Source organism: Vespa mandarinia, chromosome 3 (assembly GCF_050613455.1).
Source record: "Vespa mandarinia isolate Hongniang chromosome 3, ASM5061345v1, whole genome shotgun sequence".
Taxonomy (NCBI): Eukaryota; Metazoa; Arthropoda; class Insecta; order Hymenoptera; family Vespidae; genus Vespa; species Vespa mandarinia.
This window is the reverse complement of record NC_140812.1, coordinates 8,738,680-8,745,000: the sequence shown is the minus strand read 5'-3', so window position 1 is coordinate 8,745,000 and position 6,321 is coordinate 8,738,680.

Here is a 6,321-nt window from a genome sequence, read left to right as displayed (position 1 = left end):
AGGGGTATAATTGGCTCCTTAACTGCAGGGTTCGGCGCATGCCACGAGCCTGTTACAGTTTAAACGATCGTGTAACGGATCATCCGTGAGATTCGCCAGATATAGTACAAAAAAGAAAAAGAAGAAAAAGTAAAAGAAGAAGAAGAAGAAGTAAAAAAAAGAAAGAAGAAGAAGAAGAAGAAAAATAAAAGGAAAAAGAAAAAGAAACTAAAAAAATCTATATGTACGTTTGTACACATGTGTGTGTATGTGTGTATGTGTGTACGTACGTATGCATGTGTGTATGTAAAATGATGTAAGACGATCATCACGAATATATACATCCTCTTTATTACTAATCGATCATTAATTTCTTTTTCTCTCGTCTCAAAAATCATACAAGATTTTTTTTTCGTCTGTTTCATATTTCATAAGAAATTTCATAAGAAAGAAAAGAAAAGTGAAAAAAACAAAAGAGAAAAATCAGAAATGAATTACAAAATCGAAGAAAAAATGACAAAATGAAAAAATACAGAAGGAAAAAAAAAGAAAAAAAAGGAAATAAATGAAAGTAATATTACAATGGAGTCAATGATGCGTCGACAAACGAACAAACGAAAAATAAACGAAAGAAATATTACGAACTAATGGATTACTAATGATTCTAATTCAATAATGATACAACATGCGAGGATTAAAGTTTCGGGTGTGAAAAAGAAAAAAAAATGAATCGATTTCTATTATACCATATTCATTCAAGCAAATTTCCAAGATCTTATCACATCTCAATTTGTACGGATGAATTACTTTTACGCGGTTTCGATTTTTATTTTTCAATCGTCACACTCGCAAACAAGAATCCACCGTAGCCAGTGAGTTTATCAAAACACAAAGGAATTCTTATTAGATCGAAAGTAATACGTGCGCGTCGATGGAAGAAATAATTGATACGTTGGTAGTTAATAATTAGTATATTGATACGAACAAAAAAAAAAAAAAAAAGAAAAGAACAAAAAAACTCCCATATAAAAAGAGAATCTCTATTGATTATGCCTTTATGAATTACTTTTCTAAAATCTTGGTAAAATGATGAATAATTATGAATATATATTATCAATGCATAAGTGATGAAGCGATGAAAAAAAAGTTATCGGGTTCTGATAATTCGTGAAAGCGGGATTGTGTTGAATAGAATAAGGAGGGGATGACGGGGAACGGAGGGGGATGTTTGTATGTACGCGTCTAACGCACTAAGTGCACCCCGCGCTTCTTCTAATCGTAGATTACCAGCGGCGAAACGTTCTCTTCTTGTTCAATGTTATAACGGCATGACCGAATAAAGCTACGAGGTCGAAGTTAATAGTTGCAAGTGTGAAAGGAAAGAAGGAAGAAAGGAAGAGAAGAGAAGAGAGGAGAAGAGAAGAGAAGAGAAGAGTAGGGTAAGGTAAGGTAGGTAAGGGAAGGGATAAGGGTAGGGAAGAAGAAATAAATTTAAAAAAGAAAAGAGGATGAAAATAGAAGAAGAAGAAGAAGAAGAAGAAGAAGAAGAAGAAGAAGAATTAATAGAACGAAAGAAGAGATAGAGAGAGTGAATGAGAAATTAAAAGAAAAATAACACAGATTGAAAGTCGATCGATTAGACGTAAAAATAAAAGCTAAGATAAGATTCAGTTTGAATTGGTGACGGAAGAGGAAGAAGAACGAGAAAAAGAAAAAGAAGAAGAAGAAGAAGAAGAAGAAGAAAAAGAGATGGAAGAAAGATGAGGTGGGGAAGAAGAAGAAGGAGGAGGAGGAGGTGGAGGGGGAGGAGGAGGAGGAGGAGGGTGAAGAATACAACAACGACAACGACAAAAACGACGAGAACGGCGATCGTGGAAGTGGAGGCGCAGTCACGGGCGCTCGCCATATCTGGAGAGACTATCCTACGTGGGCTCGAACCTTGCCTCACCTCTCCTCCTCCTCCTCCTCCTCTTCCTCCTCCTTCCTTCTTACCTCCCTTTCAACCTTCCATCCCTCCTTACCCCCGCCTGTTCAATCGAGCAAACACACCTTTTTAGCGGCATTACATTAATATCGTAATGACATAGAATCGAAAGAGAGAGAGAGAGAGAGAGAGAGAACGAATCGTTCGATTCTATGTATATGTGCGCGTGTACGTGCGTGTGCGTGTGCGTGTGTGTGTGTGTGATTGGGATTTACCATTTTTAGAGAGAATGGCCAATAAGAGGGGTGTCATGGAAATAATGAGACGTAACTCTTTAATAATTCATTTATTAATCTAGGATTAATCATATATTTATCTTCGATATAATCGAATAGAAACTATTTAAATGATCGACCTGTTTCGACGCTTCGTTGATCACGGAATTAAGATCTATGTAAAAACGTCTAACGTGTTGCTAAACACGGCGTACCTTAGTAATATCGTTCCATTTAAATTATGATACTTATGATATAAAGATGATACGATTAATATGATTTCTTCGGTGCACTTTCAAATATGGATCACGATACCATTTTATATATATATATATATATATATATATATATATATATATGTATATACACATACACATGTAATGAGTAACGTTATTAATGTTTCTCGGAATAATATTTCATATTCATGATTTGTGATTTTATATATATATATATATATATATATATATATATATATATGTATATATGTATGTATGTATTGCTGACGAACAAATCGACGAAGTTTCAAGGAACTTACTCAAAGACGTCCTCTTCCTTTTTGACCACCAACCACAGAAACTGCAGCCATATATATATATATATATATATGTATATATATATGTATATATATATGCTCACTGTCATCAAGAACTTTCTATCCTTGTTTTGTTTACAAAGCCATCGAACGAATGAATCCGCGAAATTTTTATATTCACACAAAGGAAATGGCATTCTCACTAATATTCTATCTCGTAGAAGAAGTTATCTCCGTGCCGTGAATTATTTTCTTCTTTCCCCTATTTTTCTCTATTATTTGTTTACTCTTTTTTTATCCTTTACCTTTAAAAAATGATATGATCATCTCCATTTCATTTAATAATAAAAAAAAAAAGAAAAGAAAGAAAAAAGAGAGAGAAGAAAAATTCAAAAGCTCTTATCACAAAGATAAGTAGATGGATGTACTCAATTTGATCCACTTAAATATCAATGTATGATATAATACGTACTTTTGTATATTGAAAAAAAGAAAAAACGACTTGATAAATTTGTATAAATATATTAAACGCGCGTATGGAATAAATAATAACACATATAATATATATTAATATTAAATATTGTATCTATAAATTTTCATCATTATCTTGATTATATTATACATTAATTATCTTAAATGTACATTTAATAAGTAAATATAAATTATCGGTAATGACTTTAACAGAATCATTATTCCAATGAAATATCTCGATTATACGTGATATTTAATAAATAACGTAAATTCATTCTTTCGGTTTAACATCTTACAGGCGTAAATAATATTTCTCGTTAATTAATATTTCGATATATTTAAAATTGTTGAAAGTATTATTTTCTCTCTTCTTAGATTTTCATACGCACATACAAACACATTAACACATTCACACACACACACACATACATTATAAAAGCCATACTCACAAATACTAACAAATTATCTACGTTCATCCATCGTAAGATACGATTCAGCAACTTGACTATAAGTCATAAAGAGAATCTCTCTCTCTCTCTCTCTCTTTCTCTCTTTCTCTCTCTCTTTCTCTCCTTCTTCTTCTCTTTAGTCGAAAGGTCTGAAAAACAGTCCCGCACAGAAAATGATTCGAAGCAGGCGACTAATAAGTTATCGTGCGATTTACAAGGCACAAGAAGCGCTTCTCTCTCTTTCTCTCTTTCTCTCTTTCTCTCTCTCTCTCTCTCTCTCTTTTTCTCTCTCATTCTCTCTCATTTCTCGGTGGACCGATGCGGTATCCAGTTGGATACCGCTAACTGTTTCGTATAGAGCTCGGATGATCATTTGTCTTCTTCAGGAGAAGAACAATGACGCGAACATCACGGTGTCCAAGAGATTCTTCATATAACGTGGCACGAGCCACCTTTGAGATATCGTTTCTTTCGACATCCTTCGAGTAGAGGTAAGCGTTCCTGATGAGCTTGACGAAGGTATCTCGCTGTGATTACCACTAAGGGGAAGAACGACCACCATCAACGGGTGCGGACGCGCACAAACAACGCAAGAAACATCTTCTCTCTATCTATCCTTTTTTTTTTTTTTTGTACATATCTTTTCTCTTTCTCTCGTTTTTCTTTCCTTTTCTTTCTTTCTCTTTTTTGCTTCTTTTGTTTTTCTTTTTTCTGTATTTTTTTTTCTTTTCTTTTTTTTTTTTTTTTTTTTTTTCTACTTTTATTTCATTCCTTTTAAAATCGCGACGAAGTCGCGCATCGTGGTAGCGATCCACGAACATCCGGTTAACGTCGACTCGATAAATATCGATTTATCTTTAACGATGGATCGATTCCTTGTCCGTCCGTACCAACGACGAATCCACCGACGTAGTATTTTATTGTTTGTTTCTTTGTTTTCTTTTCTTTTCTTTTCTTTTCTTTTTTTTCCATTTCGGACTACCTCGACGACGGCCAAATCTTATCACATTTGAATCGCATCGACGTTTCCTCTCGTCGTTCTTTAGTTTTCGTTTTTCTAACAATTGCGATCTTCCCTATTCCGTTAATTGTTTGCTGCAACTTCACGTTTGATATCGATGAATATTTATTATTTTTTATTTAATGACGATGAATTATTTCTTTTTTTTTTTTTTTTTGAAGAAGTATCTCTCGAGCACGTGCACGAACGTATTAATAATTGTCATCAATCGGTGTTAATCGTTCGATCGCAGAAACGTTTTTAGCTTGATTACGAGAGAGAAATTGGATCTATAATTTTATATATTATCTTTGTTTTTTTCTTTTTTTCTTTCCGCCTCTTTTTTTTATTTTTCTTTTTTTTTCTTTTTTTTGTTTAAATAAATCATACGCGTGTCCCTCTTGTTTTATTACAATAATTTTTATATAAAAAAAAATTTTTTCTTTTTTTTTTTTTTTTTATAATACATTAATAATCACAGATATAATATTTACAAATAATATTACAATCTGGTACTGGTGCATTTCATTCTTATTGATAAATATATAAACGTGATATCGATTTAAAATATGATAGGATTTATAGTTGATACGGATTTTATTTTACGTTAAGTGTAATACGAATTTTAAGAAAAAGGAAAAAATAAAAAAGAAAAAGAAAAATCGACGTCAACTTCTTCCGATAGAAATATTGAATTAACAACAATTCGACGATGTAATTTTAGTCTAAATTTTTGTATACTCAAAAAAACTAGATATCTATCTCTTAGGATATTTCATGCTCCTATTTAATTATCAAAGATTTATATTAAACGATGAACGATATTGAAAATTTTTAATCGGAATTTCTTTAACGAACTTATGTCAATTCGTTGTCGCGATTATTAGTGAGAAAGTATACCAAAAAAAAAAAAAAAGAGAAGAAAAGAAAAGAGAAAAAAAAAGAAAAGAAAAGAAAGAAAATTAAAAGAAGCGAAGGAGGATGAAAATTTTATATAAAAAAAATATGTAATATCCTCGGCAAATTACAACGAGATAAATACGATCGATTACTACGAGATAACGTCGTTAATGTATACATACATATATACATACGTATACAGACGTATATAGACATATATAAATTATATAACAAAGATAGAAAGAAAAACATGATTTTAACTAAGGAATAAGCAAATAGAATAAAGGCAAGTAAGAAGAGTGCACCTTCTTCTGGAAGAACGGCGTCTCTGACGGGAGTATATCCGCTCTCTCCGGGAGAGACATAATTCGAAATTGTCGGCTGGGTCAAAGGGCAGGGCCCGGCTACTTGAGCGAGTTGACTCTACCGCTCTTCGGGGTCACGTGCCACGGCTGCTGCTGCGGCTGCTGTTGCTGTTGCTGGTGTTGGTATTGGTGCTGGTGCTGTTGCTGATGGTGATGCTGCCGCCACTGTAGTTCCTCCTTTCCTCCTCCTCCTCCTCCTTCTTCTTCTTCTTCTTCTTCTTCTTCTTCTTTTTCTTCTTCTTTTTAACCGGACAACATGAACGAGAAAAAAAAATAAAGAAAGAAAGGAAGGAAGGAAGGAAGGAAAGAAGGAAAGCAAAGAAGAAATATAGAAAGAAAAAAGAAAAGATTAAAAAGAAGAAGAAGAAGAAGAAGAAGAAGAAGAAGGAAAGAAGTCAAAAGAAAAATAAAAAGAAGAAGAAGAAG